Raw genomic sequence first — 13,330 nt, forward strand, 5'->3', positions numbered from 1 at the left:
ACTGCCTTTAGAGTTGTGGAGTTTTGGGGAATGACCCAAGATGTCAAGAACCCAAATCCCATAAAGTAATTTTGATATGTTTTGTTTTGTTCTCTGTCTCCCCCTTCTAGACTGTGAGCCCACTGTTGGGTAGGGACCGTCTCTATATGTTGCCAACTTGTACTTCCCAAGCGCTTAGTACAGTGTTCTGCACACAGTAAGTGCTCAATAAATACGATTGATTGATTGACTGATTGGTGGAAGGCGCCTGTATCTCTCCCTTACCCCTCCCACCCCCCTACACACTCACCGGTTTAGCCTCTGGGCCATTGTGTTGGCGCACCTATTAAATACTAGTTAAAACTGTCTCCGCATTCGGGGGCCAGCTTTGAAAGCTACAAATAGGGCAATTTGGTGAGGGATCAGATAGCTCCCGTGAATGACAGCAGATTAGGAGAGTTTCTTCAAAGATCAGAGGGATAAAGTAATTCAGATTTTGAAGAAAATAAATGTGTCTCTTGAATGGAAATAGGAAGTGGCATTTGAAGATGGTGATGGTATTTGTTAAGCACTATGTGTGAAGCAGTGTTCTAAGCACGGGGGTTGATACAAGATAATCAGGTTGTCCCACGTGGGGCTCACAGTCTTAATCCCCATTTTACAGATGAGGTAATGGAGGCCCAAAGAAGTGAAGTGACTTGCCCAAAGTCACACAGCTGATAAATCAGAGTTGGGATTAGAACCCATGACCTCTGACTCCCAAGCCACTAAGCTTTTTCACTCTTTCCACTAAGCCACACTGCTTCTTGCTATGGGTGTTGGGGGGGCAGGGGTTGTTTGATTTTCTTTTTTTTAATTTGGATCATTTTGTTCATTTTAGACTCTCAGTTGGTCCCTAGTGGATGGGTCATTGTGACCGGAGCATCTCTTTATGCTTCAGTTTCCCTGACTGTAAAATTGGGGCCAATCTTCACCATCTTCAAAGGAAGTTCCGTATCTACCCCAGATTAGATCTCCTTTGCCCTTAGAAAAGTCTGCATCACAGATGAGGTTCAAAACCAAAACCTTCCCTATTGCCTCAAGAATAGTATTTGGACAGTTGAGAATAAAGTGCATTTAATGTCTGAATTACTGACTTGTGGGTCCACTTTTTAATGCTCTGTGTTGCTTGTATAGTCACAGAATTACTACCTCCTTGTCCATTTATAATCTTCCTAAAGAGTCATCCTGACTGGAAACAGCAGCTACTGGAGAACGATTTATTTTTACCCAATTTGATAATGGTCCATCGCCTTCCTTTGAAAACAGGTGTTCAGAGGTATAGTAAGAGTAGAGATGGATGGAAAGTTCCTGGAGGTCATAGATTGAGCAAAGCAGTATCACCTTCAGTCCTGCCACTTTGCCCAAGTGGTTGCTTCTCAGCTGCTTCCGTTGCAATAACCCATAGTATATGCACTTGTTTTCTCTTGCTCCTGACAGCAAATCAGGCAATTTAAGGAAGGTGGGACGGTGAAGTATAGGGGATGGATAATCAAAGAGACTGTGCCTTGGTGTATTAAGAATACAAAAAAAATACAAAAAAATATGTTTAATTGAGGTCCAGGAAGTCTCAAATGAGTTAAGGTTATGTCTGAATTCTCTCCCTTTGCATCATTATCCTCCAGAATAACTAGGCTAGGTCAGGGTTGGGCAGAGCCAAGGAAGGAAGGAAAAGGGGATGATAGGATTCACTCTCTTCCTTGCTTAGAGGTGCGGGAGAATCCTTCCCTGGCACTGCCAGCTGTCCCAAGGCAGGAGATCCACACCCACTAGCATTCAAGGCCCGTTGCCCTCAACCTGAAGAAGAGGATCTGGATTGTAAGCTTCCTCTAGACTGTAAGCTCGCTGTGGTCAATCAATCAATCAATCATATTTATTGAGTGCTTACTGTGTGCAGAGCACTGTACTAAGAGCTTGGGAAGTACAAGTTGGCAACATATAGAGACGGTCCCTACCCAACAGTGGGCTCACAGTCTAGAAGAATGTGCAGGGAATGTGCCTGTTACATTGTTGTGTTGTACTCTCCCAAGGGATTAGTACAGTGCTCTGCACACAGTAGGTGCTCAATAAATATGATTGATTGATTAATGGCAGGGATAGCAGCCTTCAAGGAAATTATTCAGTTCTCCCCATCCTTCTTTACCGCACTGATCTCCTACTACAGTCCAGCTCACCCACCTCACTTCTCTGATGCCAACTTACTCACTGTAACTCAGTCTCAGCTACTACAGTGCCATGACCTCCCTCTGACCTAGAACTTCCTCCCGCTTCATATCCGACAGTCTACCACATTCCCCCCCCGACTTCAAAGCCCTCCTAAAATCACATCTCCAAGAGATCTTCCCTGACTAAGCCCTTATTTCCCTTACCTGCCTTCCCTTCTACATCAACTATATGCTTGGGTTTGTTCCCCTGAAACCTCATCCTCAATCCACAGCTCTTATGTACATCTTCTGACCACCTGCCTTCCCCTCATCTGTAATTTATTTTAATGTCTATCTCTCCTTTAGGCCGTAAGCTCCTTGAGAACAGGGATCGTGTCCACTAATGCCATTGTATTGCTCTTTCCCAAATGCTTAGTACTGTGCTCTGCACACAGTAAATTCATTCAATCGTATTTATTGAGCACTTACTAAGCACTCAAATGCTAAGTACTAAATGCTCAATAAATACCATTGATTGATCAACTCCATTGTATTATTCTTTCCCAAATGCTTAGTACAGTGCTCTGGACTTCATTCATTCATTCAATTGCACACAGTAAGCGCTCAAAAAATACCACTGATGGACAATGCCACCTTGGTGTGGTAAGGCTTTTTGTGGTATTCTGAGGGAGGGATTATTTACACACTCCCTTTGGAGCCAACAGTCAATCAATCAATAGTATTTATTGAGGGCTCACTGTGCGTGCAGAACACTGTACTAAGCTCTGGGGGGAATACAAGCAAATCGAGTTGGACACAGTCCCTGTTCCAATGGGGCTCACAGCCTCAATTCCCATTTTACAGATGAGGGAACTGAGGCCCAGAGAAGTGAAGTGACTTGCCCATGGTCACACAGTACTCAGTGTGGCTCAGTGGAAAGAGCACGGGCTTGGGAGTCAGAGGCCATGAGTTCAAATCCCGGCTCCACCACTTGTCAGCTGTGTGACTTTGGGCAAGTCACTTCACTTCTCTGTACCTCAGTTACCTCATCTGACTTGACACCTGTCCAAATGTTTTGTTTTGTTTTCTGTCTCCCGCTTCTAGACTACCCCGTTGTTGGGTAGGTACTGTCACCATATATTGCCAACTTGTACTTCCCAAGTGCTTAATACAGTGCTCTGCACATAGTAAATGCTCAATAAATATGACTGACTGAATGAATGAATAAAATGGGGATTAAGATTGTGAGCCCCACATGTGACAACCTGATCACCTTGTATCCTCCCCAGTGCTTAGAACAATGCTTTGCACATTGTAAGTGATTAACAAATACCAAAATTATTATTATTAATTATTACTCTAAGCACTGAAATAATGCTTCCCTTAAGACTTTTCCAGCGCTAAAAACAGTGCTTTGCACATAGTAAGCACTTAACAAATACCATCATTATTAAGGCACAGTATCACCATCGGTGGCATCAACTTTGAACCGAAGGACTTCTCTGCTACTACTTAATACAGCGCTCAACACTATTTGGATTGTGAGCCCCATGTGGGACCTGATTAATTTGTATCTAAGTGCTTGTCTACTACCAGCATATGTGCTTGAGTTTTTGCAGTAGTGGTGATGATTTGGACTGAGCCATCCACACTCTCTTGCCTTGCCTCACTCTACCCAGGAGTATTCATTGAGAGGTGCCTGGAAAGGAGAACGGGTAGCAGCAGTGTGTGATTACAGAGTGAATTACCTGGGGCTTCATCAGAGCAGACAACACTGTACATTTCATAACCCATCACTGACTATGATATTCAGAATGACTTAGTGAGTGAGGGAGAGGGGAGTCTTTTTCTAGTTCCTTGCGAAAACCAGGGAAAAAGTCAAAAATCATGAAATGAAACACAAAACAAAGAACAGCAATGAAAACAGTGTATTATATAAAACTACCACCCACATTTATAAGACTCCTTTGTTCTAAAGAAATCAAGTGCATTCATGTTTGTGTTATGTTCCCAATTTCTGTATGAGGCAGGTATTTTCACTGTTTTACAAAAAGCAAGGCGCAGAAGATTACATTATTTTAGTCACTAACTATATCATCAAAACTAAGCAACATTACTTAAAATAGGAAACCGAGGTGACGGTTCCTACTCTAAGTGTTGGAAAATAAGAATTTGTGAAAAAGGTGAATAAAATAATTGGGATGATTAACATGATCATCTTTAAGAAGATCTATGGGTAACTTGCTAGAAGCCTTAGAAAGCAAGAAGTAGTATTTGTTGAGTACTTACTGTTTGCAGAGCACAATAATTGTGGTATTTGTTTACCACTTATTATGTGCCAATCAATCAATCATATTTATTAAGTGCTTAATGTGTTGAGCACTGTACTGAGCATGAGGGTAGATACAATATAATGTGGTTGGGCCCAGTTCCTGTTCCACATAAGACTCACAGACTAAGAGGGAGGGAAAACAAGTTTTTCATCCTCATCTTGCAGATGAGGGAACTGAGGCACAGAAAAGTGAAATGAATTGCCCAAGGTCACACACGCAGTGGAGGTAGAATTAGAATCCAGGTTCTATAACTGTCAAGCTTGTGCTCTTTCTACTAAGCCACATTGCTTCTCTTCATAAATATGGGTAAATTAATATACGCTTCCTCCAAGACAAAGTTAAAAGGATAATTCTATTAGCATCCACTTTGTGAACCATTTCCCACATCATTTTTTTAACCACAGCTACGTGCAAGTGTCCAAATTGACTGATTTGAGTTTCACTCTTTCAAGTCTTTTTCACCTCTATTAGTTGGTTCTTCAGTCTATCAATATCAATCTTATTTAATTGAGCACTTACTGCATGTACAGCACTGTACTAATGCTTTGGAGGGTATATCTTGGACCTTAACCTGTGGCAGGTGCTCCTGTGGAAAGACCTGAGATTCCATTAAACGGCAGATTTCACTCTTCTCACTCCTCAATTCATGGTCACAAGGGAAAGTGAGTTTTGGTTGCCCCATTTTCACACCTTGTTCACTGTCGCTTCCATTACTGGGTCCTTCTTGCATTTTAATGAGTGGCAGAACCTCCTGAGGGAAAACCTAAAAACTGATTAAACAGCAGAGCTTAGCTGTGTTGGCAGAATGGTCTGCCCAAAAAGGAATGCAGCCATTGGGGGAAAGCTGGGGGCCTGTTCTGGACCAGAGATTGATGTGACTCAGCCAAGACTAAATGATAAGAACACACCCTGTCTGGTCCCCTCCAATCTTTGCAGTGGCCACTTCTGGTCCCAGAAGCCAGCATCTTTGATGTCCCCTACTATCAGCTGCTATTTTTAGTGCTTGATACTAGGTATGAGAATGGGGGACAGGGGGAGACAGACCCAAATCAAAGTGGGTCACTAGCAGAAGCCTGCTGACAGAGATACTTAGAGAAATTTGCATTGTACTTCGTGAACAACCAAGGGTCAATGCACTAAGTGCTAAGGAATCTCTGCTGTTTCTGTCTCTGTCTCTGGTTTAGGCAATCCTAAGCAAATCATTTAACCTCTCTCTGCCTCATTTCCCCCTTCTGTAAAATACATCCTGAGAAAAGTTCTTACTGGAATTAGTACAGAGTATAATGAATTCCTGCGTATCAGGTATTTTGCCGACTTTCGGATTACAAGGATCCTCAAAATGGAAGAAAATAAGAGTGGAGATACATGTTTTTCATGTCCTTGAAATATTAGAAGTGAAAAAAATGACATTCTTTCATTTCTATAACAACTCACAGAAGTACACATCCTGTCTCTGGCCTAGAATGCCCTCCCCCTTCATATTTGACAGATCATCACTCTTCCCACCTTCAAAGCCTTATTAAAATCCTACCTCCTCCCAGCAGCCTTCCCCACCGTCTTACCTCCTTCCCTTCCCAACAGCACCTGCATATATGTTTGTACATATTTATTACTCTATTTATTTATTTATTTTACTTGTACATATCTATTCTATTTATTTTTTGTTAATATGTTTTGTTTTGTTCTCTGTCTCCCCCTTCTAGACTGTGAGCCCACTGTTGGGTAGGGACTGTCTCTATATGTTGCCAACTTGTACTTCCCAAGCGCTTAGTACAGTGCTGTGCACGCAGTAAGTGCTCAATAAATATGATTGATTGATTGATTGATTCCCCAACTAAGACCTCATTTCGCCTACTCCTTCCGCATTGTCCCTGTACTTGAATCTGTACCTGTATGCACTTGATATTCTCTCCACCCTCAGATCTACAGTATGTATGAGCATATCTCTAATTTATTTAAATGTATTTTTCCCATCTAGACCGTAAACTTCATGTGGGCAAGGAACATGTCTATCTCCTCAGTTATGCTGTACTCTCCCAAGCAGTGCTTTGCCATGGTAAGCACTCAGTAAATACAATTACTGAAGCACAGAAAAATTAAAATGGAGGAACCCAAAATACCTAGAGAAAATAAATGTTTAACTTTTTTTTAAATGGACTGTCCCTACTTGGAATGGCAACACGAAGCGGGTCCAAGTGGAAGCAGGTAAAGAAATTCTCGTAAAGGAGTCAAATGGGAAGAAAGCTCTCTGCATTTGCTAAAGGCACAAATCAAATGTGATATCAAGATTCTGTTCCATAGAAACATGAATGCTGAGAAATTAGAGGTTGGAAAGACATCCACCCTGCCCCTCAGGGGTCAGCTAACCCCCCACCCATGCCTCTAGGCTTCCAAGACAAGTAGATATCTATCCTGTTCTTAAATTTCTCCAAGACTCCCATTCCTGGGTTTAACAATCTCTCCATCTGACAAGTCTTCCTGCTGCAATTTACGCTTATTTCCTCATATTCTAACCAGCTGTTGAAAACCAGCCACTCGTCATTCATACCAAAAATCAATATGAGAATTAATACTGAGAACAATCACACTTCCCCCCTTCAAAACCCTACTGAAGACTCACCTCCTCCAAGAGGCCTTCCCAGGCTAAGGTCCCCTTTTCCTCAGCTCCCCCTCCTCTCCACATTACCCCAATTCTCTCCCCTTGCCCTACTCACCTCTCCCCACCCCACAGCACTTTTTTTTTAAATAGTATTTATTAAGCACTTACTATGTGCAAAGCACTGTTCTAAGTGCTGGGGAGGATACAAGGTGATCAGGTTACCCCACAGGGGGCTCACAGTCTTCATCCCCATTTTACAGATGAGATAACTGAGGCACAGAGAAGTTGTGGCTTGCCCAAAGTCACACAGCTGACAGTTGGCGAAGCCAGGATTTGAACCCATGACCTCTGACTCCAAAGCCCATGCTCTTTCCACTGAGCCACGCTGCTTCTCTCCATATATACTTGTGTATATATGCACTTATCTATAATTCTATTTATTTATATTGATGCCTGTTTACTGGTTTTGATGTGTATATATCTATAATTCTAATTATTTATATTGATGCCTATGTACTTGTTTTGATGTTTGTCTCCCCCCCTCACCTTCTAGACTGTAAGCCTTATGTGTGCAGGAATTGTCTCTCTTTATTGCTAAACTATACTTTCCAATCAATTAGTACAGTGCTCTGCAGACAATAAGCACTCAATGAATACAATTATGAATGAATGAATGAATGATTTAAGATTTCAGATTCTTCCAGAGGAGAAAAAACCCGATTTGAGTAAGATTAACATTCATGATAAAGCTTTTTAGCCCATCAGCACGTAAACTTTTTTTTAAACCAGTTATTGTTACAGGAATCAGGTTTATAAGCAACATTGTATCTGGTAAAGGGGAGTGCTGATAGATTTTTTTTTGCAGAAAAGAGCAGTATTGATGCTGTGGTCTCATTTCCAATTTTAGAAATCTTACCCAGAAATCTTGATTCTGTTAGGTCTGGTCTAATTTTTTTCAGGCCTTAGGCTTGCGGCTTCTCAGTTTAAACCATTGTCCGGTGGAGAGATAAACAATTTTGAGTGACAGTTTTCACCTTAATTCCTCCTCATTCTTTCAATACAGAAATAACAGGAAACATACAAAATGGTTTCAATTGCGACGTTTTTCACCAACTGCAGGCTACGAGTGAAAAGACCAAGAAAAGCCTACTAGTAATATCCAAGCTTTAGATCACAAGAGTTTGGATGAATGTTTAATCTGAGGTAAAAAAATTAAGTTGTTAAATGGTTTCTTATTTCAAAAGAATGTAAAAACATGCAATCCAGTGGGAAGGAAGTTTTCTTTCAAAAAAAAATCAAAAAACTCTTTCCAATTTACTCTGAGGTTCTTTGGTTTTTGATATTTTCCTCTTGGTATTTATTTGCATTCTTTTCTCTTCTCAGCATTCACATTGCAGATTTTGGTCGTGGGCTAAAAGAAGGAAAGAAATAGTGTGATTTGAGTTATGATTCTGCTGCTCAATTTTAGTAGTCTCTAGGTGTGCATTATATAGGTGAGTCATAAAGACACATATCAGCTTGAGGTGGAAGTTGTTGATGATGGTTTTATTGCTCCTAGGTACAGTAGGAAACTAGACTGGGGGAAAGGTTTTATTGAATATAAATATTTTATATGTTAGAGTTGTGAAAATTTTTCCTCGTGCTACCGTTACTTGTACAGCTGGACAACTGTTCGATAAAGGAAGTATTAATTATTGAGGTTGGTTCCTAAATAGCACACCTTAGCTTTAAAGTACATCCATCACCACTTTTCCCCCCCCTAAAAATGGAGGCAAAATTCTCCAGAAAGAGAGTGTTCAACTGAAGACCCTACGTTTCAGAGGTTAAATCAGATTAAATCTATTTCCAATAGAAATGATTCATAGATTATCCCACTTTCCTCTGACTTCAAGCCAAAGATCTATTTCTATTTTCTTTCCAGGGACACGTATGACTCTCCTGCCGTCTGCAGCTGTATGGGCTCTTTCAGTCCAGGTAAACAAGCTCATCCATTTTTGTCTTCCCTCTGCCACTTCTGGACTCGATCTTGAATAAGTCACCTCGGCTCGTTCTGATTCAGTGGAGGGAATTGAGAGAGTTTACAATTTACAGATTTACTGGCCTACTTCGTGGGCTGGGTGTGATAATAGTAATTAAAATGTAGAGTGGAAAAATGGAAAACTGAATTGCCACATAAAAATAATAATAAAAATTTTTAAAGGCCTGGAAAGTGGCAGTAGATGCTAAACATGCTCAACAATTAATCCACAAAAATAAAAATTTTAAATACCCAGTATGTTTATAAATTTAATCATTGGCTATTTAGTTATTTTGTGCTATCCAGAAAAGCAAAATAATATGCAAAGAAAAATTTCAGTTCAATTTTTATTGCTTATTAATTCAAGAACCATTTTAGCTTGGTACCTAAGGTTTGAAACCCAGGCAAGAAGCTAAGTGCAATTTCCTTTGGAAAAACTGCATGACCTAGTGGAAAAAAAATATTCTGGGAGTCAGAGGACCTGGGTTCTAAATCTGGCTCCACTACTTGACTGCTGTGTGATCTTGGGCAAGTCATTTAAGTTCTCTGTGCCTCAGTTACCTCATATGTAAAATGGGGATTAAGACTATGAGCTCCACTGGACTGTATCCAACTTAACTATCTTGTACTTACCCCAGTGCTTAGTTCAGTTCCTGGTTCATAGTGAGCGCTTAACAAGTACCATAAAAAAAAAGACAAAATTTGGGTTTGGTGCAACTATTTTAGTTGAAAGTACTAAAGGTTGGCAAGTGCTATGTGCTTAGTACAGTGCCTGGTAAGTAGTAAGCGCTTAACATGTGCCATCATTATTGTTATTTAAAAACTGTTGCTGAATTGTACTTTCCAAGTGCTTAGTACAGTGCTCTGCACACAGTAAGCGCTCAAGACTTTAACCCTTCTGTTGGGTAGGGACCGTCTCTCCATGTTGCCGATTTGTACTTCCCAAGCGCTTAGTACAGTGCTCTGCACACAGTAAGCGCTCAATAAATACGATTGATTGAATGAATGTAATTCTTGCTGAACAAAATTGTGAGGGCTTTCCAGTTGGAGAAATTAAAATCTTTCCAGGTTGGTTTAAGTCAAATGTACAGTTTCTTACCAACTAAAAGAAAGTAGAAACAAGCCAGAATTTTGTATTAACTAAGTTGATTGCATCAGACAAACTTTGCTGCTTTCTTTCTGATCTTAGATAATCAGATCAGTGGTGATATTTGCAGGGTGCAGAATTTTGCATAATATCTAGTTATGACTTCCTATTCTCCCCGGTACTCATGAGCACTCATTTATTTAATAAAAAGAAAGTAAAGAACCAGACCAAAAGAAAGCATACATGTCCACAAATAAACAAAGAGGATGGGCAAAGATTCTCCCATCTTTCCCCTTTAAGGGAAAATCATTTTATTAAGTCTCAAGTACACCTCATGGCATCTTTATCTAACTGACCCAAATTGTGAATGGACACAAGGTGATCAGCTTTTCATTCACATAAATTGAGGGTCTCCAGAGGGCAGGGGTGGAGAAAGGAAAGGAGGAGGGGGGATAAGAAGAGTTGTTTCAATGTGCTGCCATCTTTTGCTACCATTCTCGTTCTCCATTGTTCACCTCCAGTATGGGTGGAAGTGCTGGCATTGGAGAAGCAGCATGACCTAATTGAAAGGGCCTGGGATCCAGAGGATCTGGGATGTAGTCCACACTCTGCCAATTGCTTGCTGGGTGACCTTGGGCAAGTCATTTAACTTCTCTGTGCCTCAGTTTCCTCATCTGTAAAATGGGGGTTCAATACCCATTCTCCCCCCTATTTAGATTATGAACCCCATGTGGGACAGGGGCTGTGGCCAACCCTTCTAGACTGTGAGCCCGCTGTTGGGTAGGGACCGTCTCTATATGTTGCCATCTTGGACTTCCCAAGCACTTAGTACAGTGCTCTGCACACAGTAAGCGCTCAATAAATATGATTGATTGAATGAATGAATGAATGAATGAATGAATAAATGAATTTCTTTGTATCTGCCCTGGTATTTTGCCTGGGATCCAGCGGATCTGGGATGTAGTCCGTGCTCTGCCAATTGCTTGCTGGGTGACCTTGGGCAAGTCATTTAACTTCTCTGTGCCTCAGTTTCCTCATCTGTAAAATGGGGGTTCAATACCCATTCTCCCTCCTATTTAGATTATGAACCCCATGTGGGATGGGGGCTGTGGCCAACACTTCTAGACTGTGAGCCCGCTGTTGGGTAGGGACCGTCTCTATATGTTGCCAACTTGTACTTTCCAAGCACTTAGTACAGTGCTCTGCACACAGTAAGCGCTCAATAAATATGATTGAATGAATGAATGAATGAGGGGCATATTATTCTAGAAGCAGGACAGACGGCAACTCAGGAGCAAAGGATCGGTCTGCTCCAATTCCTCCCAGCTCAGTCCCTTCAGCCTCTCTTGTTTCCTCCCACCTTTGGACATGTTTGTCCAACATCAAAATTGTGTTATTTAAATGATACATTAAAAAGTGTTTATTTATATTACTGTCTCCCCCTCTAGACTGTAAGCTCATTATGGGCAGGGACCAGGTCCACTAATTCTGTGGAGTTGTACTTCCCCAAATGCTTAGTACAGTGCTATGCACATAGTAAGACAATAAATACCACTGATTGATTGATTGATTGATTGATTGATTTTAGTTCCCTTAGCCCAGGCTTCTGGTCCCCAGTCTTTGGAAACCAAGAAGATATCACTTCCCATAGGTCCCATGGCAGAGCAATATCAAATCCAGTCAGCTCATGGAACCTACTGAACACCTACTGGGAGCAAGGCATGATACTAAGTATTTAAGTAAAGACATGCTTCTTATCTTCAGTGGGGTTTGCAATCTTACTAGAGATACAAGCAAATCTTAGCTTGTAGCCAGAGGCTAGAAAAACAAGGATTCATTCATTCATCCAATCGTATTTACCGAGCACTTACTGTGTGCAGAGCACTGTACTAAGCACTTGGAAAATACAATTCGGCAACAGATAGAGACAATCCCTGCCCAACAACAGGCTTACACGTGGTAGTCTAAAAGTGAATATTCTAAAGCGAAATAACTGAATAACTAATTGAATTTGCAATATTCATTCATTCAATTGTATTTATTGAGTGCTTACTGTGTGCAGAGAACTGTACTAAGAGCTTGGGAAGTACAAGTTGGCAACGTATAGGCACGGTCCCTACCCAACAACGGGCTCACAGTCTACAAAGGGGAAACAGACAACAAAACAAAACAAAACATGTAGACTGTTCTTCTAGACCTTCTAGACTGTGAGCCCACTGTTGGGTAGGGACCATCTCTATATGTTGCCAACTTGTACTTCCCAAGCGCTTAGTATAGTGCTCTGCCACAGTAAGCACTCAATAAATACGATTGATTGATTGATTGATTGATGTAGACAGGTGTCAGGTCATCAGAATAAATAGAATTAAAGCTAAATGCACATCATTAACAAATTGGTAAATATTTACAAGTAAAATAGAGTAATAAATCTGTACAAACATCATCATCATCATCATCATCAATCGTATTTATTGAGCGCTTACTGTGTGCAGAGCACTGTACTAAGCACTTGGGAAGTACAAGTTGGCAACATATAGAGACAGTCCCTATCCAACAGTGGGCTCACAGTCTAAAAGGGGGAGACAGAGAACAAAACCAAACATACTAACAAAATAAAATAAATAGAATAGATATGTACAAGTAAAATAAATAAATAGAGTAACAAATATGTACAAACATATATACATATATACAGGTGCTGTGGGGAAGGGAAGGAGGTAAGATGAGGGGGATGGAGAGGGAGACGAGGGGGAGAGGAAGGAAGGGGCTCAGTCTGGGAAGGCCTCCTGGAGGAGGTGAGCTCTCAGTAGGGCCTTGAAGGGAGGAAGAGAGCAGGTGCTCTGGGGAGGGAAAGGAGGTACGACAGGAGGGATGGGGAGGAGGAGAGGAAAAAGGGGGCTCAGCAATACATAAAAATACTTACACATGCCTGTAAGACTTGAGGAATTTGTAGATGCTATGAGAGGCTGTGGGATTGTTGTGGTGGATGTGGTTTAGGATGTTGGGCAGGGGATATATTTGAAAAATGTTCTAGCTAGAATGGCCCAGTTATTAAGGCTGCTACCGGTGGCAGCATCTAGTGGAGTTGGTTGCATGGGAGGGTGCAGGGGGAGAGAGCAGTGACAAAAGCTG

This window comes from Tachyglossus aculeatus, chromosome 4 (assembly GCF_015852505.1).
Source record: "Tachyglossus aculeatus isolate mTacAcu1 chromosome 4, mTacAcu1.pri, whole genome shotgun sequence".
Lineage (NCBI taxonomy): Eukaryota > Metazoa > Chordata > Mammalia > Monotremata > Tachyglossidae > Tachyglossus > Tachyglossus aculeatus.